At 34.4% G+C, this 26,583-nt stretch overlaps 1 long non-coding RNA gene across 1 annotated transcript; it reads right to left on the minus strand.

Annotated features, from left to right (window-relative positions):
• Positions 1–14,553: 14,553 nt before the first annotated feature.
• On the minus strand, positions 14,554–14,751 carry LOC116552166. The gene is made up of 2 exons (XR_004269254.1): positions 14,691–14,751; positions 14,554–14,633 (listed from the first exon to the last, which is right to left on the minus strand). It is a non-coding gene; the product is annotated as an uncharacterized LOC116552166 (long non-coding RNA).
• Positions 14,752–26,583: the final 11,832 nt, after the last annotated feature.

A 26,583-nucleotide genomic window follows, 5' to 3' on the forward strand; every position in this document is an offset into this window, starting at 1 on the left:
AAGCAATTACAAAGAGTTTTCAAGAAAATTGGTTTTGATTGTATCTCATAGTAACCTAGAAACAAAAATCATCAAATGTTATTTAATAAAAATTAATATCTCATGAAAATCAACTCAAAATGAAATTCAAACTACACTAATGATGTACTATTCACATGTAATATAATGGTATAATTAATATTTAAATGCCTATTTAAAATGAACATTTTGTACTTTATGTTAATTTTTAATAGTTTCAAATTTCTACTGACTTTATCGAAAAGTATAATAGAAATTTAATGCTTTTGGTAAATACATGTTTACCATATACTGTGTATATATGTATATTTAAAAAATAAATAGTATATTCAAAAATTGAGCAAATTTAAATATACATGTCAGAAATAAAACCACTTGATATTTCAGGTATATATTTAAAAATGTTTAAATAATATCTTACAAACAATTCTACTTTTATATCTGTCCCTTTATCAGAGCTATCACTGTATAAGAGTATAAGAGATAACCTAACTAAATTTGAAAGTACATGTAGATTCCCCTAATTTATATTCTTCATCTAGAGTAATTCACTTACTGGTTTTTATAGAATATGAGTTACATCAGAAAATAATTTAGCAGGATTTCTGAGTTTAATATGGCAAAGCAGATATTTTATATTGCTTTTTCTTCAACATCCTACAACAAACAAAATTTAAAAGAAAATGAAACACTTGCTTCATATTTGATGACAATTAGAGATGTTTGTTTTTCCAAATTACAGTACTTGAAGATCAAAAATATGGATGGGGTAGATGACAATATCAATAAGATCGTAAAGGTAAAGCTAGTGTGTGTAAACTGGTTTATACCATTGAACTGAGTAATATTTCAGCAATTGGAAGAATAATGCCCCATAGAAATTGAGATAGGAGAGTGTAGTAGTGGAAAAGGAGAGATTTTTGAAAGAGCCTTAAAGTTGACCTTTGTAGTCACATTTATATCTTGTACAATTGAGTGAGGAAAAGCTTCTCTACTAAGGAAGTGAATACACTCTGATATTCTGGAAAAACTGAAGACTCTGAGAAAACACTGTTAATGTGTCCTTATCAAAATAAGAATGAAGTGTCTTTGCAAGATTGGTTAAAAAAAAAGCTATCTTATCAAAGGCCAAAGCTTTGTAGTAAAGAATTTTGAGGATATTTCTAAATGTTCTAAATTGCTTAAGAGAAAATATCAATAAATAATAATACCTTAGGCTTTCTTATAGCAAAATTTATCTGTATAATTTTACCTGTGTAAAAGATTGTGTATCTGCTCTCTTCTTATACAGTCAAAAATCACATTCCCCAGGGTTACTTGTAGATGAGGTTCTTAATTAAAATTTAACTTCAAAATTTGCTAAAATTTGGAAAGTGGAGATGAGGTAGAAATTATCTTTCCGGTGTTGATGCTATATGGACAATGTTAGTGATAAAATATAATTGTTAGAATATGTTATAACCTTCTGATCTGGTGGGGGGGGGCAATCACCATCACCATAGATGTGCAAATTTGTTGGGACAGCAGCAAGGAGTTCCTGATATATATTGCAGTTATTATCATGTTCTTTAAACTAAGCCTTCCAAAATATCACGCTGCCCTCCTTTTCTCTAGACCTTCAAACAGGAGTTTAAGTACCTAATTTCTGTAAGCCCCTTTGTATATATGAATAGATTTCCATTATTTGTACTGAAACTGATGGAATAACTAAATGCGTTATATTGGGAAAAAAAGAAGTATGTTCCCAGCACCTCCACCTGCACCCCCAACAGCACACCAGGATAGAGATTTTAATCAGTTCTCTTGTGTTCTACAAATTATTAAAAATAAAAATCAGTGAGCTTATTCCATTTGAACTAAAATATTTACTGCTATAATAATAAAAAAAAGCTAAATATAAAACCGAGTCAAGAGAGCAAAATATATATAAATATGAGGGGAAGAAAACTACTTAAAATATATGAATGGTTTGAGTGTGATTGAGTTAGGAGCAATAGGAAATAAGGGGTACACTGAGAGGTCTACATGAAGTTTCAACAGGATTATAATTTCTAGATTATTTACCTAATATGTTAAATAAAAATTAAAAACGAAATAGCAGAGCAGTGCTGAAATTAGAAGACTTGAATGCATTAGCAAACGTTATTGTCTTTAAATGTGTGTATAGTGTTACACACTCAATTTATGAAGATTAGCTAAGTGAGCTACTATTACATTATTGTAAATTCTCAATATATTCTAAATACCGATGTTAATATATGTAATTCCACTTATAGTGTGGACATAGATATAAAGTATTTAATTAGTTTCTAATCTATTGCTATTTGGTTATATAACACTATACATGCATTGTAATTAATTCAGTAGAAACCATTATTGTAGGTATTTTAACTCTAGACTTAAGATATGAAAGTCACAATGGATTTAATAAAAACAAGAATTCAAATGTGTTAAGTATTGAAATAAAATGATATTTCACATTTTTCACATTGTGGGTTTGTTTTATGAACAACATACTGTTTTATGAACCACATACTGTTTTATGAACTGAAAGGATCAAAATTGAAGTATTTAAAATGGAAAGGCAAGGAGCAGTAGTTTGCTGATTTTCATTTGAAATAAAGAACTTGCAGCCTCAAACATATTAGGTAATTTCTTTATTCTATCTCCTTTTGAGCCTCAAACACAATAATTTTAAAAAAAGACTGTGACAAAAGTGTATTGACTATTTCTTTATGTCTTAGTAGGACTGACTCTACCCCTTTTTAAGAGGCATGACTACAAACACCAAAAATACCATCAATTTACTCATATGATTGAAGTACAATTGACTAATACTAATTATTTCTTATTGATAGTGGGCTACATTAAATGTCATATCATCACAAAACATGTTAATCTGGGTAAATGCTGGAAGTCCAGAAATACATCTTTAGGGCTATTAACATCTTTTTGTTCTCCAACAGCTTGAAAATTTTTGAATTAACAGCAGGAAATTTAAAAAGTATGGCATGTACTTAGATGTAAAGAAGATAAATATAATTTTGGCATCTGGATGCTGGTAGGAAGTCATCCCATTGTGAATCATGACTCAGAATAATTGAATGAGTGAGTCTAAGGATGCTAAAATGATTAAATTCCTGGACATGAGTGAACTATGTAAACTTCTCATTGGTGATTGCTTTTTATGAAGAAAGTCTACCCATCTTAAAAATTAATTGCAAAATCTAGCTCTTAGTGGTGTAAATTAATGGTAGGATTTTAAGTGTTGTTTTTCTTGTTGAAATCCTACTCATTTTTTTTTGCCTTTACATAAATACATTTTTTTTCCTGTAAAATAGATTGTATAAGACATTACAAATAGTGTTCATTATTTTTATGCTGGTAAATAGGTCACAGTAGTTGTTAATATCCTTACATATTTAAGATGACTAACTCTTTTTGGTAATAGTGGGTATTCAGGTAATAATAATTTTGTTAATCTTAAAATATATGATCTTATTTTAAAATTTAAGTCAGCAATACCATGAAATATATTTGTAAAAGTTGGTAGAAATTTTCTGTTAATGAAACTCAAAAAGACTGGGTGATTATTTGTGTAGAAAATAATTAAAATTGTTTAAAAAAGTACTTAAAACAGTTATTTGAAAGACTCTGAAAATCGCCACAAAGTACTTAAAACGGTTATTTGAAAGACTCTGAAAATCACCAAAAAGAGGACAAAATATGAAAAGGATTTAGTGTTGAGGGAGCCATGGTGGCTCTGGCCAGTTGTCCTGGCGCTTGAGGAGGCGACGCTATGCGTTCAAGGCCAACCTGGGCAAAATAACAACCTCTCATTCATTTAAAAAAAAAAAAAAAGAATTTAGTGTTGAAAGACTGCCAGTGTATCAGGTTGTGCTATGTATAAGACTTCCCTTAGGTGGCAAACCAATCTTATAAGCTCCAGTGGTAGATGATGGAGCTCAGAGTAGCTGAGCCATAGGATGTGGCTGGAATATTCTGTAAGTCAGACAGTCACAGACAGTATAAACTCTATTTCAATTTGTGGCTGACAGTTATATTTTGCATTTTTTATGAGATACCAGGAGTCTGGTTGAAAGACAGACATAAACCCATGCACAGAAAAGGTGGCAACAAGTGGAAGTGTTCATGATTAATATGTCAAAAGGTTGTTCTTAGTTCTTGTAAAGAACTAAGAAGGTCTGTACTGGAAAGTGTGAAAGTCTACTGAAATCTTTAACTTACTAGTAGACTGAGACGTTGCAGGGTCAATCCCCACAAAGTGAGGCCTAAAATGAAGTCAAAGTAGCCAAATAGAGACATCAGCTCCTGTACATGACATGATAAAAAGATTCCGTTTGAGACTATTCGAATTCACTGTTTAGTATAATAAGATACAATTGTTCATAGAGAAATAGAGAAATCCAGAGTCAACAACACGCCATCTACAATTTTCAGTTTTCCATCAGAAAATCTTAGATATGCAGAGATACAGAAATTTTCACTTATAATAAGAAAAAGGCCAGGCATGGTGGCTCACACCTGTCATCCCAGCACTTTGGAAGACCAAGACAGGCTGATTGCTTAAGTCCAGGAGTTCAAGACAAACCTTGGTAACATGGCAAAAATCCCATTTCTACAAAAAAAAAGCAAAATATTAGCTGGGTGCCATGGCACCCACCTGTAGTCTCAGCTAATTGGGAAACTGAGACTGTAGAATCACTTGAGCCCAACAGGTTGAGGCTTCAATCAGCTGGGATCATGCCACTGCACTCTGGCCAGAACAACACAGCAAGGCCCTATTTCAAAAAAAGAAAATAAATAATAAAGTAGAAAAAAGTCAGTAGACAGTGACTCTATATGCCCTCAGGTTTCAAATTTCACACATAAATACTTACAAAATGGAAAGAATTTAAGAGAAACATGGTATAATAAGAGAACAATTAGGAAAACTTGTATTTGCTTTTTATTGCTGTTGTAACAAATTGCCAAAGATTCAGTGCCTCAAAACAACAGATTTATTTTATTACAGTTCTGAAGGATTCTTTATCTGAAATCATTATTTCAAGACTTAAGTTAAAGGTGTCAGTATGGATGTTTCCTTCTGCATACAATAGAAAAACTCTGTTTCTTGCCTCTTCCTCTTCTAGAGGCTGCCAGCCTCCCTTGATTCTTGCCTGTGTCACTCCAATCTCTGTCTAGAGTTATATCACTGTCTCCTGTAATATCTCAAATGTTTCTTTATCTCCCTCTTATAAGGACGTGGGTGATTCTATTTAGGGACTACACAGGTAACCCAGGATAAAGCTCCATCTCAAATCCTTAATTAAATCATATCTTCAAATTCTCTTTTGCTAGATAAGGCAAAATTCCCAGGATCTAGGGATTAGGACATAGACATCTGTGGAGACCATCATATAGCTGATAACACAGCTAAAGATAAAAATGTAAATAGGTGCCAAATGAAAAATCTAGAGCTAAAAATTTTTAAAGTGTTCTCTTACAAAAACTGTTATAACCATAAGTAATATACCAACTTCCATCATCATTCTCATTCTTTGTGATACAGAGTTGTATATCAGTGATCAGCTGTACTTTCTAAGATCTAAATTGTCTTTTTTAAAAAATGAAATAAGAATTTAATTTTTAGAATATTATAGGTTCACAGCAAAACTGAACAGAGGGTATAGAGATTTTCCATATATTTCCTCCCCTCCACCCTGGCTGCACAGCCTTCCTCGTTATCAACAATGCACACCAGAATAGGACGTTTTTTACCACCAGTAAACCTACATTAATGCATTATTACCACCCAAAGTCCATAGTTGACATGAGGATTCACTCTTGGTGTTGTACATTCCATGGGTTTTTATAAATGTGTAATGACTACAGTATCATACATAATAGTTGTAGAGCCCTAAAGAACCTCTGTACTCTGTCAATTCATCCCTTTCTTCCCTCAACCCATACCAACCATTATTTTACTATATCTATTAGAATACCCACATACCTACAGAATGTCATATGATTGGACTCATACAGTATGTAACCCTTTCAGATTGGCTGCTTTCACTTAGTTATACATAAGTAAGTTTCAACAATGAATGAGCATTCCTGTTGCTCAATATTCTTGCTGGAATTGCATTCCCATAGATGTTACTTTATGTCAGTCTGAATGAATAATTTTTATGTGCTGAACTTTTGAGTTTTCATATTTTCCTATGTAAAAAATAGTTGAAGAAAATTACTTGGCTGATTTCTCTTCAAATGTATGAGCTCAGTCTCCAAATACACTTTCAATATTGTCTGGAAATTCTACCATAATTTTTATTTAAAGCTTGCCTTTAAACTCTTCAAGATATCTATCATTCCCCCAATATTCTTATTCTTTCAAATCCTTTTTCCCCCAACATAACTTATTTTCCCACTATCGAATCTACAAATACCTTCAAAGGGACATGTGTACTTTATTCTATCAAAGAGTAAGAATTCACATGTCTGGATCCCATAATTTTGAGAATCACGTTATTTAAAAAATCTAGAGGTTTTTTCTTGATATTTCCTCTATATTCTGTAACGTCAATCTCCATATCTTTGTCTCAATAGCATGAAAATATTCCACAATTTATCTCATTTAAAATAACAAATACATAAGCAAATACATGAAAATTTTAAATGTCCAGAAAAGAAAAAAACAAATCTTAATTCTATTCTCCAGTTATCATTCTATTGCTTTAATATTCAAATCAAAATTATTAATCTTTTTTTTTTTTACTTGCATTGCATTCATTTCTCAACCCAGTTTTCTCAACTCTCAGAAGTATTTAATTACTGGCCACTTCCTTTCATATAAATCATGCTGTTCTCCGGGTTGCTCTGGGAATCTATATTCCTGGCTCTAGTCTATTTCGGTATGCTTCTTCTAAGTCACTTTGGCAGATTTCTTATGCTTGTGACCTCCAATTATGGTTATTCCTAGGCCTCAAACGTGGGCTATATCTCCCTTATCTACATATTTTCTTTAGTCTATTTTATCATATTCCATATCCTACATATTGTCTACATGTTGACAGTGATTCATTAATGTAATAGATACTTCCAAGCCCAAACTCATCTCTTTTCATAGTAAATCAGTCACTTATCTTGATTTGTTTTTCTGTGAATACATTACATTTAACATATGGAGAATTGTACCTCTTGTTTTTAATAAGGAAACCCGTTCCTCATCCCTTTTTTTCCATCTTGGCAAATGCCATCACCATCTCAACAGTTGCTCAAGTAGAAATATTTGGCTTACTAGTCTTGGACCAGGTGTTTTGCATATCTTACCATTCTTTAAAGCAAACAATCTTGCAAATTAGATATCATCATTCTCATCTGAAATACTAGGAGTTTGTTGCTTGGAAGGCTTTAGAGAGCTTTCATGTCTCTTAGACCTGACTCCAACACAGTGAGCCCTTTCCATGCTACTATGGAAAAATGAAATATAACTTATTTTAGAGAAACATTATGTGACTCATGCTTTCAAAGTAATCTTTCCTTCAAGTGAGGCACCTGTGTGTCTGGGAACTTATGCTAGTGATGATTTCATTGCTCAAAACAATTTCAGCTCTTCATTGCATTAGGGTATGCTTAGCATTGTTTTTAATGCATCTAAATGCTAGGAAATATATTCTTTAAGAATTATCCTGCTATAGAGAAGAGCTAAAGAAATTTATAAGCTAAATAAAATAAACGTAATTATGAAGATTTTATGTAAAATAATGCAAAAATAAACTGGGCATGGTGGCACATGCCCATAGTCCCAGGTGCTCAGGGGGCTGAGGCAGCAGGATTCCTTGAGGTCAGGAATTGTGCCACACCACACTCCAGCCTGGATGACAAAGCAAGACTCTGTCTCTAAAATAAATAAATAAATAAAATTAAAATTAAAATTAGAGATATAAGAAAGGCTTTCAATGTTTATATATATTTCTTTGTTTATGTACATTTGTATTCTAATTTCCTTTCCATGTTGTCATTCTGAGAAGTACATAGGTATTCCACTGATGATCTTTTGTTCAAGATATTTTGTTAATTATCTTTTGGAATGGTTGAATTGGATACTTTACATTCTACGAAAATTACTTACACATTTATATTCATACTTCCTATTGGATTGTAAATTTATATATTCTAGAAAAATATTTCTCTAAATAGTTATGAATTTTTATTCACCTATTTATATACTAAACTATACAGGCAAAAATACATTACAATTAGGTATGTGAAAATAATTGATTTTAATTACTCATTTAGACCTAGTGAGGTACTAGCTGTCTATCCCCCTGTGTGCTGTTAGGGCAATGGGTTCCCACTTGACTGATTTTTGGGAAGAGATGGTTCCAGGCTGCCTATTGTGTTTGCACAGCTTCTCCTGCTGAGATGCCACATACAGAATTAAATTGTTAGGAGAGGAAATCTCATATTTTCTCAAAAAGCTCTCCTCTTGCTCTCAGAAAAGCTGCAAATCTCTGTCAGAAAACAAGAGAAAAAAAAAGAATCTTTGTCTTAAATATTATATGCCTTTGAAAAGGTAAAAATTAATCATAATAACATTAATAGTAATAACAAGAACAACTACCATTTATTACGGGTTAATTGATTTCTAGCTATTCTCTGCACTTTAGAGATTTTATCACATCCTTTCCTTTCTGTCCAATAGTTTACTATGAGTCCTGGTTTTCCTTTTTAATGACAAAGTGAGGCTTACATTAAGCAAATTGCCCAACTTCATGTAGCAAATAAGTGGGGAGGCAGTAATCTGAACTGTCTGTCCTCAAATGCAAAAATAAAAGAAAAAAAATTTAATTTGTTTAAATCTATCATCCCCCAAATGAATTAATTATGGAAAACTTTCTTTCTCTCCATCTAAATACTCCATATTAATATCTTGTACAGTTAGTATTCCATGGAATGCTATCTGGAACATAAAATTTGCTTTTAACTTGCTCATTTTGAATAAAAGTAAACTTAAATTAAGAAATAATACATTATTTGTTCAATATCATAAAGTTACAAACAGAAAAGCATAACACAATGCCTAGAACACAGTAGGCATTTAAAGTATATGTTCTTTTTTAAAAAAAATTATTGTGCTTTAAATTCTGGGGGGTACATCTACACTAGGTGTTTCTCCTAATGCTATTCTCCCCCATACCCCAACCTCCTAGTATCCCTTCCCTAGACCACCAGTCCCTAACAGACCCCAGTGTGTGATATTTCCCTCCCTGTTTCCATGTATTCTCATTGTTCAACACACACTTCTGAGTGAGAACACGTAGTATTTGGTTTTCTGTTCTTGTGTCAGTTTGCTGAGAATTATGGTTTCCAGCTTTATCCATGTCCCTGCAAAGGACATGAACTCATCTTTTTTATGGCTACATAGTATTCAATGCTGTATACATGCCACATTTTCTTTATCAAGTCTATTATTGATGGATATTTGGGTTGGTTCCAGGTCTTTGCTATTGTAAACAGTGCTGCGATAAACATATGTGTGCATGGGTCTTTATAACAGAATGATTTATAATCCTTTGGATATACACCCAGTAATAAGATTCCTGGGTCAAATGGAATTTCTATTTCTAGATCCTTGAGGAATCTCCCCACTGTTTTCCACAATGATTAAATTAATTTGCACTCCCACCAACAGTGTGAAAAGTGTTCCTATTTCTCCACATTATCTCCAACATCTGTTGTCTCCTGATTTTTTAATGATTGTCATTCTAACTGGCATGAGATGGTATCTCAATGAGGTTTTGATTTGTATTTCTCTCGTGACCAGTGATGATGAGCTTTTTATTCATGTTTGTTGGCTGCATAAATGTCTTCTTTTGAGAAGTGTCTGTTCATATCATTTGCCCACTTTTTGATGGGGTTGTTTGTTTTTTCTTATAAATTTGTTTAAATTCTTTGTAAATTCTGGATAGTAGCTCTTTGTCAGATGGGCAGATTGCGAAAATTTTTAGAAAAGTTGTTTGGGAGGCTCAGACGGGCAGATCACAAGGTCAGGAGATAGAGACTATCCTGGCTAACACAGTGAAACCCTGTCTCTACTAAAAATACAAAAAATTAGCCAGGTGTGGTGGCACACACCTGTAGTTCCAGCTACTTGGGAGGCTGAGGCAGAAGAATCACTTGAACCCTGGAGGAGGAGGTTGCAGTCATCCACGATCATGCCACTGCATTCCAGCCTGGGTGACCGAGGGATACACCATCTCAAACAAAAAAACAAAAACAAACAACCAAAAAGCTGAAAATAAGGACATCAGGTTAAAGTAATTTAACTTCATAACAAGAAAAGAGAACTTTATTATTTGGAATCCTATTATTTCCTAATTATGTATCTAGGTCCTTTTACGGATATTACTTAATTTAGTTTTAAATGATTCTATATGATAGGCATTAATTTTCTTCCTTTTTCAAGTAAGAAGTCTGAGACTGAGAGATATTATTGTCAGAAGTAATAATTTTGTAAGTAAAAGGTTTCTTTTTTTGATTTTAACTCTGATTTTACTGAAATGTATTTTATAATCATTAAGGGCTAAGAGATAGAAAGTGAGTTTGAGAGTAAGAGCAAAAGTTAGAATAGAGCCAAGTAGGAAGGTTTTTCCCTAAATAGGTAATTTCCTGTCTTTAGATAAAGTACCAAAGTAATTAACCTCTAAGCAGATACAGACAATTGCAAGAGTTCTTAACACGGAGGGCATACTGAGCCATTATATGTAAGACTCATGATGTTTTACGTCCTTAGAATGGAGTCGGAAAAACTTAAAATTAAGAAAATGAGCAATAATAATTAAACAAAATTGAAATGCGAATATGCTCCCATTTAGTTGAGTATGTAGGAATCTTGAGCAGTAGCAGAGCTATTTTACTCGTTTATATTTCCTTTTTCTTAACACAGTGCCCAGGACTTGCCAGGAATTAAAATATTTGTTATTGCTTCATTTTTATCAATTGTTATCGTTCTTTACAGAGGGCATTTTGCTTGGTTTTGTTCACCAATGTGTTCTTCAGTAACCTTTGAGCAGTACATGTGTAATGCGGTAATACTAAATACTACTACTATTAGTAATAATAATAATAAAATAATAATTCAACATATCTTTTTCTGTGTATGCATTAGCTGTTGATTAAGACTCTTTATGTTAAAAAATCTGACACTTGTTAAGTAAAGCAGTAAAGAAGACTTTATTCAGGACTACTGTGATAGCTGTCAAGGCTATAGCAATAGAAAAGAAACATTGGGATTAACCGTGAATGCAAGAAAAAGTGGGAATTTGTGGCTGCGGAGCAGCTTGGGGAAGTTGGTGGGCTGAACATTACTTAAAGGACATGCCACGGATAGAGATATTCTTGCTCAACTGACATCAGAGAATTTTTGTTGAAGGCAGGCGGAGTTATCAGATACAGAGTTTAATAAGATTTACAGGTTCTTCAGCTACCATGGCAGGATTCTCTGTAAACCTACTTAGCAAGGTTCTTACTAAAACTGGGCTATGCAGGCCCAGGAAGGATGTAGCCAAGGTCAAGGCCTCAACAAGAAAAGAGATTAGAGCTCTCTAACCAAAGTTGGTTAAGGAGAGATTCTTTGTCATGTCAATTTTTATATTTTAGAGTTCTATGATGAAAATAAAAGGTATATTCATAGGAATCTATTTTTCAGATTTTTATACCAAAGAAATTTGTCTTCCCAGAAAGTTAAAGTTGACCCATAGTACCCTACATAACACAGTTCTTTGAACTTATGTGATAACCCAATTCTACTAGAATCCCATTAAAAGGCAATCAGTAAAAGTGGATTCCCCAAATTTAATAATTCACATCTTAGTGATATTTTTATATCAAGAGAAATCCTAAATTTACCTTTTTGGTATCATGAAAACGTAATTTGTAACCATCTTATGCATTACATTGAGGTTATTAGGCAACCACAGAGGTTGCCAAATAAAAAAAAATTAGATACATTTTTATAATGATAATACAGCTCATATGAAAGTTAAAATATTAGAATGACAAACCTGGCTTGGATTCAAAATTAACAGAACTGATCTTTGTAAGCCAGTGTTTATGTGACAAGAGCTTATTGACAAGGAAGGGCAGAAAATTATAAAAAATATTTGACCCTATATTATGTTGAGTAAGTACATAATTAAAGAAACAAGTTCATGAAGGATGAACTAGATGATGTGATTGTTTCAGGGTCATCAAATTTTAAAAGGAAAAAAAAGCAAAGAAAAATTTAGGAGAGGATTGTTTTACAATACTCAATTCTTATGCCTCTATGATGATTTAATTTTAATACATCACATACTTCTTTAAGGACACTTATCTCAGTTAAAGAAAAATGGAATGTCTGACCACTAATGACAATATCCATATTTCTCAACCAGTGTGAATAATTGCATCCTTTGGAATTCAAAATGATTAATAGTTTGGATGAGTATTTAGAATTTGTTGGGTAGAACCATTTACATTTTACATATTCTTCTATTGGTTCAAAGTTTTACATTTTCTCTCAATACTTATATAAGTTATTTTCTAGCACCTTCAATGATATTATCTTGTTCTCCATGTTATTAAAACCTGTAATGCTGTAATTTTCACATAACAATACACTCATTATGCATTACTCTATATTGATAAAATAGGATATAGGCCAGGCGTGATGGCTCACGCCTGTAATCCAAGCACTTTGGAGGCCAAGGAGGGCGGATCACCTGAGGTCGGGAGTTCAAGAAAAAATAGGATATAGTTCATAATTGTCATACCAGTTTTGGAAAATACTTAAAGGCAAATCTAGAGTCCCTTAAAAGAAAATTACTTTTGACATATTCTAAAACACAGACATTTTATAAAATTTATGTAGTATATATCATATTCAATAAGCTTTATCTCAAATGTATGTGGCTTTTAAATATTTACTTTAATCTTAAATAAATGTATTGAGAAGGAAAAAGATAGCATTCTATGATCCCTTTGGAAATAATGTATCTATTTTTGTTACAACTTGAGGTATTATGTTTCTTTTTTTATTAGTATACTTTAAGTTCCAGGGTACATGTACAGATTGTGCAGGACTGTTACATAAGTATACACATGCCATGGTGATTTGCTGCCTCCATACCCCCATCAGCCACATTAGGTATTTCTCTTAATGTTATCCCTTCCCAATCCCCCCATACCCTGCTATCCCTCCCTTAGCTCTCCCATCCCACAACAGGCTCCAGTGTGTGATGTTCCTCTACCTGTGTCTATGTGGTCTTCTTGTTCAACTCCCACTTAAGAGTGAGAACATACAGTGTTTGATTTTCTGTTCTTGTGTCAGTTTGCTGAGAATGATGGTTTCCAGCATCATCCATGTCCCTGTAAAGGACACGAACTCATCCTTTTTTATGGCTGCATAGCATTCTGTGGTGTATATGTGCCACATTTTCTTTCTCCAGTTTATCATTGATGGGCTTCTGGGTTGGTTCCAGGTCTTTGCTATTGTAAACAGTGCCACAATGAATATACGGGTGCATGTGTCTTCATAATAGAATAATTTATCATCTTTTGGGTATATACCCAGTAATGTGATTGCTGGGTCAAATGGTATTTCTATTTCTAGATTTTTGAGGAATCACCACACGGTCTTCCACAATGGTTGAATTTATTTTCACTCCCACCAAGAATGTAGAAGTGTTCCTATTTTTCCACATCCTCTCCAGCATCTATTGTCTCCAGATTTTTTTATGATTGCCATTCTAACTGGCGTGAGATGGTATCTCAATGTAGTTTTGATTTGCATTTCTCTAATGACCAATGATGATGAGCATTTTTTCATATGTTTATTGGCTGCATAAATGTCTTTTGAAAAGTGTCTGTTCAATGTTGTTTTGATTTGCATTTCCCTGATGACCAGTGATGATGAGCATTTTTTCATAGGTTTGTGGGCCTCATGTATGTCTTCTTTTGTAAAGTACCTGTTCATATCCTTTGCAAAACCTAAAATGCAATAAAATAAATAAATGGGAAAAAAAAGTGTCTGTTCATGTACTTCACCCACTTTTTGATGGGGTTGTTTTTTTCTTGTACATTTGTTTAAGTTCTTTGTTGATTCTGCGTATTAGCCCCTTGTCAGATGCGTAGGTTGCCAAAACTTTTTCCCATTCTGTTGGTTGCTGGTTAACTCTAATCATAGTTTCTTGTGCTGTGTAGAAGCTGTTAAGTTTAATTAGATCCCATTTGTCTATTTTGTCTTTTATGCCATTGCTTTTGGTGATTTAGTCATGAAGTCCTTGCCTATGTCTATGTTCTTAATGGTAATGCCTAGGTTTTCTCCTACAATTTTTATGGTGTTAGGTCTTATGTTTAAATCTTTAATCTTTCTAAAGTTAATTTTTGTATAAGGTCTAAGGAAGGGGTCTGGTTTCAGCTTTCTTCACATGGCTAGCCAGTTTTCCAGGCACCATTTATTAAATAGGGAATCCTTTCCCCATTGCTTTTGTCAGGTTTGTCAAAGATCAGACAGTTGTAGATGTGTAGCATTACTTCCAAGGTCTCTGTTATGTACCATTGGTCTATACCTTTGTTTATGTGTAGCATTACTTCCAAGGTCTCTGTTCTGTATCATTGGTCTATACCTTTGTTTTGGTACCAGTATCATGATGGTTTCATTACCGTGGCATTTTAGCATAGTTTGAAATCAGGTAGTGTGATGCCTCCAGCTTTGTTGTTGTTGTTGTTTTCTTTTTTGCTTAGGAGTGTCTTCACTACGTGGGCTCTTTTTTGGTTTTGTATGAAGTTTAAGGTGTTTTTTTTTTTTTTTTTTTTTTTTTCTGGTTCTGGTAAGGTCAATGGTAGCTTGATGGGGATAGTATTGAGTCCATAAACTACTTTGGGCAGTATGGCCATTTGTACAATATTGATTCTTCCTAACCATGAGCATGGAATGTTTTTCCATCTGCTTGTGTCCTCTTTTATTTCCTTGAGCAGTGGTTTGTAGTTCTGCTTGAAGAGGTTCTTCACATCCCTTGTTAGTTGTATTCCTAGGTATTTTATTCTCTTTGTAGCAATTGTGAATGAGAGTTCACTCATGATTTGGCTCTCTGTTTGTCTGTAATTGGTGCATAGGAATGCTTCTGATTTTTGTACATTGATTTTGTATCCTGAGACTTTGCTAAAGTTGCTTCTCAGCTTAAGGAGATTTTGGGCTGAGACAATGTGGTCTTCTAAAACACAATCACGTCGTCTGCAAATAGAGTCAATTGAATACCGTTTATTTCTTTTTGTTGCCTGATTGCTCTGGCCAGAATTTCCAATACTATGTTGAATAGGAGTGTTGAGAGAGGGCACCCTTGTCTTGTGCCAGTTTTAAAAGGGAATCATGCTTCCAGTTTTTTCTGTCCATTCAGTATGATATTATTGGCTGTGGGTTTGTCATAAATAGGTTTTATTTTTTTGCGATATGTTCCATCGATACCTAGTTTATTGAGAGTTTCTAGCATAAAGTGCTGTTGAAATTTGTCAAAGGCCTTCTCTGCATCTATTGAGATAATCATGTGGTTTTTGTCTTTGGTTCTGTTTATGTGATAGATTACATTTATAGATTTGCATATGTTGAACCTGCCTTGCATCCCTGGGATGAAGGCTACTTGATTGTGATGGGTAAATTTTTTGATGTGCTGTTGGATTCAGTTTGCCAGTATTTTATTGAAGATTTTCACATCAATGTTCATCATAGATATTGGCCTGAAATTATCTATTCGAGGATTCAAATTCTCCCTGATTCAGTCTTGGGAGAGTGTAAGTTTCCAGGAATTTATAGATTTCTTATCGATTTACTGGTTTATGTGCATGGAAGTGTTTGTAGCAATCTCTGATGGTGGTTTTTATTTCTGTGGGATCGGTGGTGATATCCCCTTTATTATTTTTTATTACATCTATTCAATTCTTCTCCCTTTTTTTAATTAGTCTGGCTAGCTGCCTATCTATTTTATTGATCTTATCAAAAAACCAGCTCCTGGATTCATTGATTTTTTGAAGGGTATTTTATGTCTCTATCTTCTTCAGTTCTGCTTTGATCTTAGTTATTTCTTGTTTTCTGCTAACTTTCTAATTTGTTTGTTTGATCTTGTTCTTATGTTAGGTGTCGATGTTAGGGTGTCAATTTTATATCTTTCCTTGCTTCTCATGTGGGCATTTAGTGCTATAAATTTCCCTCTAGACACTGCTTTAAATGTGTCCCAGAGATTCTGGTATGTTGTGTCTTCATTCTCACTGGTTTCCAAAAACATCTTTAGTTCTGTCTTCATTTCAGTATTTATCCAGTAGTCAATCAGGAGCAGGTTGTTCAGTTTTTATGTGGTTGTGCAGTTTTGAGTGAGTTTCTTAATTTTGAGTTCTAATTTAATTGCGCTGTGGTCTGAGAGACTGTTTGTTATGATTTCTGTCCTTTTGCATTCACTGAGGAGTGTTTTGCTTCCAATTATTTGGTCAATTTTAGAGTAAGGGCAATGTGGTGCTGAGAAGAAGATATACTCTGTGGATCTAGGGGAGAAGAGCTCTGTAGATGTCTATCAGATCCACTTGGTCCAGATCTGCATTCAAGTCCTGGATATCCTTGTTAATTTTCTGTCTCATTGATTTGTCTAATATTGACAGTAGAGTGTTAACATATCCCACTATTATTGTATGGGAGTCTAAGTTACTTTTTAGGTCATTAAGAACTTGATTTATGCATCTGGGTGCTCCTATATTGGGTACATATATATTTAGGATAGTTAGCTCTTCTTGTTGCATTGATTCCTTTTCTATTATGTAATGACCTTCTTTGTCCCTTTTGATCATTGCTGGATTAAAGTCTGTTTATCAGAGATGAGGATTGCAACCCTTGCTTTTTTTTCCCTCTCCATTTGCTTGGTAAACCTTCCTCCACTCCTTTATTTTAAGCCTATGTGTGTCTTTGCATATGAGATGGGTCTCCTGAAACAGCACACCGATGGGTCTTGATTCTTCATCCAATTTGCCAGGTTGTGTCTTTTGATTGGGGCATTTAGACCATTTACATTTAAGGTTAATAATGTTACATGTGAATTTGATCCTACAATTCTGATATTAGCTGGTTGATTTGTCTGTTAGTTGATGTAGTTATTTCATTCTGTCAATGGTCTTTACCATTTGGTATGTTTTTGCAGTGGCTTGTACTGATTGTTCCTTTCCATGTTTAGTGTTTCCTTGAGGAGCTCTTGCAAGGCAGGCTTGGGGGTGATGAAATCTCTCAGCAATTGCGTGTCCATAAAGGATTTTATTTCTCCTTCACATATGAAACTTAGTTTGGCTGGATATGAAATTCTGGATTGAAAGTTCTTTTCTTTAAGGGTGTTAAATATTGGCCCTGATTCTCTTCTGGTTTGTAGGGTTTAAGTTGAGAGATCTGCTGTGGGTCTGATGGGCTTCCCTTTGTAGGTAACCCAACATTTCCCTCTGGATGCCCTTAGCATTTTTTCCTTCATTTCAACCCTGATGATTATGTGCCTTGGGGTTACTCTTCTTGAGGAATATCTTTGTGGTGGTGTCTGTATTTCCTGAATTTAAATGTTGGCTTCCCTTGCTAGGTTGAGGAAACTCTCCTGAATAATATCCTGAAGAGTGTTTTGCAGCTTGGTTTCATTCTCCCGATGACATTCAGGTACACCGATCAAATGCAGATTAGGTCTTTTTCATATAATCCCATATTTCTTAGAGGTTTTGTTCATTTCTTTTCACTCTTTTTCCTCTAATCTTGCCTTTCCTTTTATTTCATTGAGTTGATCTACAATCTCTGATATCTTTTCTCCTGTTTGATTGAGTGAGCTATTGACACTTGTGTATGCTTCACAAAGTACTCATGCTGTGTTTTTCAGCTCTATCAAGTCCTTTATGTTCTTCTCTAAGCTGGTTATTCCAGTTAACATTTCATCTAACCTTTTTTCAAGATTCTTAGTTTCTTTGCATTGGGTTAGAACATGCTCCTTTAATTCAGAGAAGTTTGTTACTATGCCCCTTCTGAAGCCTGCCTCCTTCTGCCAATTTGTCAAACTCCTTCTCCATCCAGTTTTGTTCTGTTGCTGGTGAAGAGTTGTGATCCCTTGGAGGAGAAGAGGCATTCTGGTTTTTGGTGATTTTGGCCTTTTTGCTCTGGTTTCTTCCAACCTTCGTGGATTTATCTATCTTTGGTCTTTGAGATTGGTGACTTTCAGATGAGGTCTCTGAATGGGCATCCTTTCTGTTGATGTTGAAGCTATTTCTTTCGTTTTTTTTTTTTTTTTTTTTTTTTTTTTAGTTTTCCTTCTAACAGTCAGGCCCCTCCACTGCAGGACAGCTGGAGGTCCACTCCAGAATCTGCTTGCCTGAGGATCACCTGAGGATCACCTGCAGGGGCTGCAGAACAGCCTGGATTGCTGCCTGTTCCTTCCTCTGGTAGCTTCATCCCAGTAGGGTACCCACTAGATGTCAGCCGGAACTCTCCTGTTTGAGGTGGCTTTTATGATATATGGGGGTCATGGAGCCACTTAAGGAGGCAGTCTGTACCTTATCAGAGCTCAAGTGCTGTGGTGGGAGCTCTGTTGCTCCCTTTAGAGCTGCTGGACAGGGATGTTTAAGTCTGCTGAAGTAAAACTCACAACCACCCCTTTTCCCAGGTGCTCTGTCCTGGGAAGTTAGGGCTTTATTAAGTCCCTGACGAGCTGCTACTCTTTTTCAGAGGTGCCCTGCCTAGCAAGGAGGGAGTCTGGTCACATTCTCCCTGCAGAAGACTTGCTGAGCTGCTGAGGTCTCTGCTATGCTGCTGTGTAAACTTCCTTGTGATTTTGTTTACACAGGCAAGGTTAGAAATGCCTCAGTAATGGCAGACTGCCTTGGTAATGGCAGACTGCCTCAGTAATGGCAGACACCCCATTCTCCCACTCAGCTCGACCATCCCAGGTCAAGCTCAAACTGCTTTGCTTCTGTGAAAATCTCAAGTCAGTGGGTTTCAGCTTGCTGGACTTTTTGGGAGTGAGACCAGCCAAGCCAGATCACTAGATTGCCTGCCTTGCACCCCCTTTTTTCAGGGGAATGTGTAGTTCTGTCTCACAAGCATTCTGGGCACCAGCGAAAACGGCTACCCAGTTTTGTGCTTGAACCTGTGGCACTGGTGTTGTTGACAAAGAATGAAACACCCACACAAATATTTATCTAGGAAACTAGCAAGCTCTCAATATATATTTTTCTTTCAATCATAATGTGTCAAATTTCTAAAACAAAATTTTATTTATATACTAAAAGATACAAGTTGGAATATGTTTTCTGAGATTTGTTTCATATCAGTCTTTTTGTGGGATAGGTGTTATGAGTGATGTGCTAAAAATTGTTACATCTAGGTAGTGCGTACATGTATTTTTAAAAATATATTGTATTTTTTCTGTTTTAAATGTTTTAATTCAAAATATATGTAATATTTTATATTTTCATGTAATGGTCAGATAATTTTCTTGTGGCCTGTGTTTACACAGAAAGGTGGAGGGAAGTTAGAATAATAACGTTAATTTTTATGGCTGGCTTTGGGGAAAAGGGATTTTGGATTTTATGACTTCCCTAGTGGAAGAGAATCGCTAGACATTATTCCTACTATCTACCTATATTTTGTGTCAATTAATTAATTTCTTCTTTCTCCACCTCTCCACTACCATCTGAGCCTCTGACACCATGATTCTACTCTACTTTCACAAGATCAATTTTTTTATCTTAAGCTCCCAAGTATGAATGAGAACATACAAGATTTGTCTTTCTGTGCCTGGCTTTCTTCACTTAACATAACATTTTCCAGCCTCAACTATGTTGTTGAAAATGAAATAATTCATTACTTTTTTGGGCTGAATAATATTCTATTATATATATGTACCATATCTCATTTATTCATTCATCTTTAGATGAACATCAAGGTTGATTCCATATCTTGGCTCTTGTGAAAAGTGCTACAATAAACATGAGCATGCACATATATATTTGATATACTGATTTCCTTTCTTTTGGATATATACCCAAAAGTGTAATTGCTTAATGTTTTGATATTCTATGTTTAGATTTTTGAGGAAACTCCATATTGATTTTCATAGTGGTTATATTAATTTAAATTCTAATGAACAGTATACTAATGTTCCTCTTTCTCCAAATCTTTACTAACATTTGCTATTTTTTGTCTTTTAGATAAAAACTATTTCAACTGGAACTGAGGTTAGATGTCTCATCACAATTTTGTTTGCATTGTTCTGATGATTAGCAATAATGAAGATTTTTTCACATACCTGTTGGCCATTTGTAAGTCTTACTTTGAGAAATGTCTGATGAGATTTTTGCCCATTTTTAATTCATACTATATAAATTAAATAAATTATATGAACATATGCGTTGATATTAAGTTGCTTATATATTCTAGATCTAATATCGTGTCAGATCAGTAGTTTGCAAATATTTTTACCAATTCCATGTTTTGTATCAGGGTAACACTGGCCTCATCGAATGAATTTGGATGTATTACCTCCTGTTCTATTTATCAGAATAATTTGAGTAGGAATTGTACTTGTTCTTTCAATGTTTGGTAGAATTCAGCAGTGAAGCCACTAGGTCTTGGAATTTACTTTGATGTAAGGCTTTTTACTATTGCTTCTATCCCATAACTTGCATTTTTTAAAAAAATTCTTTATTATTACATCTTAGTAGGTTGTATGTGTTTAGAGGTTTATCTGTTTCTTCTAGATTTTCTAATTTGTTGGTATATAGTTGCTTATAATAGTCTATAATTATCCTTTAAATTGCTGTGGTACCAGTTGTAATGTCTCCTTTTTATCTCTAATTTTATTTGGATCCCCTATTTTCTTAGTCTAATTAATTTTTTCTGAATTTTATTTATCTTTTCAAAAACTTATCTTTTCATTTTGGTAATCTTTTGTACCTTTTAGTCTCAAATTTATTTATTTATGTTCTGGTCTATATTATTTCTTTTATCCTACTAATTTTAGATTCACTTTGCTCTTGCTTTTCTGGTTTTTTTAAGATGCTTCATTAAGTTGTTTATTTGTAGTCTTTCTACTTTTTGATCTAGGTATTTATTACTATAAACTTCCCTGTCAGCACTGCTTTTACTGTATTTCATGTATTTAGTATATTTTGTTTTCATTTTTAATTGCTTTAGAAATTTTTAAAACATTTTCTTAATTTTGTCATTGGCCCAATAGTTATTCAGAAGCATAATGTTTATTTCCACCTATTTTTATAGTTCCCAAAGTTCCTCTTTTATCAGTTTCTAGTTGTATTATGGTTACCATGAGGCTTGCAAAGAAAAAACAATATTTTTAACCAATTATTTTAAACTAATGACAGCCCTGTAATCAGAGTTAAGTTGTCATTAGTTTAAAATAACTGGTTAAAAACATGATTATTTCTTTTAAAAACAAAAGGGAAAACAAAACAAAACAAAATACCCTCTGCACTTTAATCGCTTTCCCTTCACTTTTTAACGTTTTGTTGTATTTATTTAAATATTTCTTCCCTGCCCACCTATTAAAATTTTTATAGTTATTGTTATTTTTTATAGGTTTACCTTTTAGTCATCATACAAAAGATATGAGTGGTTTGCACACTGTAATTCCAGCACTAGAGCATTGTTTTATTTGTCTACTTACTTTTACCAGTAAGTACTATACCTTCAGATACTGTCTTGTGGCATTTCAGCATCTTTTAGACTGAAGAGATCCCTTTAGTATTTCTTGTAAGACTGGTCTGGTATCAATGAATTTCCTCAGCTTTAGTTTTTCTGAGAAAATTTTATTTATACTTTATATTAGAAATATAACTTTGTTAGCCACACTATTCTCTGTTTAATGTTTTTGGGTATTCTTCCTTTAGCACTTTGAATGTCATCTCACTTCTTCCTGGTTTGCAAGATTTCTAAAGAAAAGTCTGCTGCTAGACTTATAGGAACTTCTTTATAGATTCTTTGCCTGTTTTCTCTTGCTGCTTTTAGGATTTTTCTTCCTTGATCATTGAAAGTTTGATTATTATATGCTTTGAGGTAGTCTTATTTAAGTTGGAATCTTCTGGTACCTAGATATTCTACAAAAGACATCTCCCCCTAGGTTTGGAAAGTTTTGTTTTTATTTATTTGAATAAAAATTTTACCCTGATTCTTTTATTTACATCTCCTTTAAAGTCAACAAGTCTTATATTTGCCCTTTTATAGGCCATTTTCTAGATCTTGTAGGTATATTTCATGCTTCTTTCATTTTTATTTATTTTGTATCTTCTGAATGTTTATTTTCATATGGTCTGTATTTGAGTTCTGCTTGATTAATTGTGCTCGATTAACTTGTGACAGTCTGATGTATTTTTCAGTTTGTCCAATGAATTTCTCAGCTTCAGAATTTTTGTGTAATATTTTAAAATTTATTTTAATTTCTCTGTTAAATTCTCTGTTAGACTTCTAAATTTCTTCTCTGTGTTATCTTAACATTTGGTAAACTTCCTTAAGACAGCTATTTTTTAAATTTTCTGTCTGATAGATCAAACATCTCCATTACTCCAGGATTTGTCAGTGGTGCCTTATTTAGTCTGTTTGGTGAGGTCACATTTTCTGAATGTTCCTGCTGCTTGTGCTTGTTCATCAATTTCTGAGTATTGAAGAATTATTAATACCAGTCTTTGTAGTCTGATGATATTTGTATCCATCCTTCTTTAAAGTGCTTTCCACACATTCAAAGGGGGTTGAGTGTTGTTACCTAAGCCTGTAGTCACTGTTGCCATTTCACTACGAGGGAGCACCCTAAGCCCAGGTTTGTTGTAGCTCTTGTAGTCTTCTTGGTATACAGTGTTGGTAAGCTTGGGGATGATAAGGAAGCATTCCCTGGGTTCCCAGGCCAAGTCTCTCAGTCCTTTCTTCTCTTGTCCCCAAGCAGAAGACTCTTTTCACTCTGGACTGCCTGGATTTGAAGGAGCAGTGTCACTGCTACTGCCAGACTACCGCTGATGTTTGTTCAAGGCCCCAGGACACTATGGTCAACAGGTGGTAGGTATTGCTAGGATCTGCTCCATCCTTCCATAGCAGAAGATTCTTCTCTGGCCCATGGTGGATCTATAAATGCCATCCAAAAACAAGCACTAGAATCAGGGGATTCAAGATTCTGGTGCTTTATTTTACTTTGGCTGAGCTGGTGCCCTAAAGGCAAATTTCTCTATACATTTCTGTTTCCCTCCTCTAGGAAGAAAGTCTCCCTATGTGCTGCACTGCCTGGATTTGGGGGAGAAGTGACATGGTCATTCCTGTGGCCCTAACAGCTGGCACAGTGCCTGGAAATACACCAAATCCATGGCCTCCCAGACCAGCATAGCACCAGGACTCACCCAAAGCCATGGCCACTACCGCCTGGCTACTGATGATGTTTATTGAAGTTCCAAGGCCATTTTAGTCAGCATGTAGTGAATCCTATTAGAATTCAGTCCATCCTACCAGGGCAGCAGATTCCCCTCAGGCCCAAAGTAAGTCTAGAAACACTGTGGGATAAAAGGCTCATAATCAGAGGCTTCAGGATTCCACACCCAGTGCTTTATTTTACTATTGCTGTGCTGGTGCCTAATTGTAAGACAAAATCCTTTGTGCTCTTTCTTCTCCTTCCAAGCAGGAGTTTCTATCTGTACTGCTCTGCCTGCAATTTGGGTAGTGGTGATGCAAGCCCTTCTGTGGCAGCTTCAGCTAGTGTCACACTGAGTCACACCCCAAACTCACAGCCTTCCAGGCCAGCTCAGCATCGGGGCTTACCTAAAGGCTGCAGTTACTTTGCTCTTACTGCCACTCAAATTTATTCAGGGCCCTGAGGCACTTTAGTCAGTAGTGAAGCAGGCCAGGACTTGAGTTCCTATCAATGGGACAGAGGATTACCCTCCAGCCCAGATGTGGTCTAAATGCTTTCGTTCTGGGAACCAGCAGAATTATCTCTGGTGTTGTGTTTCACTGTGACAGGGAAGACCAGAGTTCTAACACGAAATTTCACACTCACTTTCCTCTCTTGCCTTCAATCACACAAATTACTTCTTGCTAGGATCAGGTAAGGGGAGAAGTAGGTAATGCAAAATTGTCCTTCCTACCCTCTTCAATGGTTATATTCTTGTTATTATGAAAAATCAATTACTATGATAGATAAACCACCTGGTTTTTCTATTCTTATAAAGGTGCTTTCTTGCATAGATAGTTGTTCAATTTGATGTCCCTGCAGAAGGATAATTGCTGCAGTGTTCTATTTGCCCATCTTGCTCTGCCTTATCCTCAAAATCTATAGCAATTTTAATAATTCTCTTTGCACCAATTTTTAAAAATTATAATAATCTAATTAGATTGAGTAATTATTTTCTGACTAAACTGGGACTCTTTGTTTAAAACTATCTTCCACTGGAACTACCAGTATTTGGTACATAGTATAGACACTCAATAACAATAAACATATCTTTAATTAAAATATTAATTAAAGTCCTTCATTCAGTGTCTTCCTTGGGACAAGAATATGTTGTATCAGAAAATACAATTACATTTTAACTATGGAACATCCACAATTGTTTTTGTGTAAATCTATTTTGTATAGCACTAGGAATTATTTATATCAACCGATTGCATATTTGCCTTATGTGTTTGCCCATTTACTCAAAAGTGTGTCTTCTAGAAAATGAATTACAAAGTAGTGTGCAATTCATGCGTTTGCATCATCGTTCAAAAAGACAGTAAACAAACTAAACTCATAAAGTCAGATTTGCTAGGGCATAAGAAACACTGAGAAGTAAAATAAAAGGATAGGAATTGATGGAGAATTTTTTTAAAGTGTTTTTATATGTATTGGCATAAATGGAAGACTTTTCTGACAGGGTAGCATCTGAGCAAGGCCATGACTTAAGTAAGAATGTGAGCCAAGTGACTATCAGAGAAAGAGTCCAGACCAAAGAAATTTCCATTAAAAAGGCCCCAAGGAAGGAGTGTGGTTGGATAATTTAAGGAAGAGCAAGGGGGCCAGTATGGCTAAGGCAGTAATGAGTAATTCTGTGTACAACTTTGCCAGTTTTCATAAATTGATCTTAACGAAAAAAAATACGGTGGCCTAAAATTATGTAATTGACTCTTATTTCTGTTATACATTGTTTTCAAACGTGTTTGATTTTTTCTCTTATTATTTCTCACAAAATAAGCTATAAATATGACAGAAGCTCTTTATTCCTTTATTAGTGAGGCACCATAAACAGACCTAGTGAATTTGCCTGCTAGGATAATGCGGATTGTGAATGACATTTTCGTTTCTAAAATGCCTGGTAAACATCTAAGTTGACATGGTAGTAACATTTATCCTATGACTAATTGCAATGAATGCTGGTTTATTTACGTCTTTGACCTTCCTTTTTTATGCAGTTTATTGTGACTGACCTGTAAAAAATGTTTCCAGTTGCCTAGGAAACCCATTTTTTTTCTTCTTATGTAGGTAATATACACCTTCATCCCTTGGTATCCATAGAGTATTGGTTCTAGGACACCTTTTCACTGCCAGTAGATACCAAAATTTGTAGATACTTAAGTCCCTTATTCAAGACCCTTCCAATGGTGTTGAATTTGCATATAACCTAGGCACATCATCTCATATAATTTAAATATCTCTAGGTTATTTATAACACCTAATGCAATGCAAATGCTATGCAAATAATTGTTATACTGTATTGTGTTTTATTTGTATTACTTATTATTGTTATATTTTATTTTTATGACTTTTTTTCTTAATATTTTAGAAGTATGGTTGTTTGATTCTACAGATGTGAAATCTAGGGATGTGAAACTCACAGATATAGAGGTCCAGCTCTATTTACACAATAAAATTGATTTTTTTAAAAGAAAAACTGAAACTAAAATTAGACTCTTAGAATTCAAAAAATAAAAATAAAGACAAATGAATTCAAATGTTTTTAAAATAAAGCTATATCCCAATATTAGAAATCAGCATAGAAACTAAATGGGAATTTGGAGGAAAGTAGTATGGTTTGTTTAAGAAAGTTGATTTAAGAAATAGCAAGCTTTAAACTGAAATAATATATTCTTTTGCATTAAAATAATCACCTGTAAAAACTATAGGTCAACCAAGCATGGCGCCTTACGCCTGTAATCCCAGCACTTTGGGAGGCCAAGGCAGGGGGATCAACTGAGGTCAGGGGTTCAAGACTAGCCTGGCCAACACCGTGAAACCTTGTCTCTACTAAAAATGCTAAAATTAGCTGGGTGTGGTGGCAGGTGCCTGTAATCCCAGCTCCCCAGTAGGCTGAGGCAGGAGAATGGCTTGAACTCAGGAGACGGAGTGAGAGGAGATCGTGCCATTGCACTCCAGCCTGGGGGACAAGAGCGAGACATCATTTTAAAAAAATTGAAAAAAAAACCCTATAAGTCATTTTGTAAAGCCATTTGGCATTTTCTTATGAAGCTAAATATGTACTTATCATATT

Source organism: Sapajus apella, unplaced genomic scaffold (genome assembly GCF_009761245.1).
Source record: "Sapajus apella isolate SASKATOON/1434 unplaced genomic scaffold, GSC_monkey_1.0 scaffold11, whole genome shotgun sequence".
Lineage (NCBI taxonomy): Eukaryota > Metazoa > Chordata > Mammalia > Primates > Cebidae > Sapajus > Sapajus apella.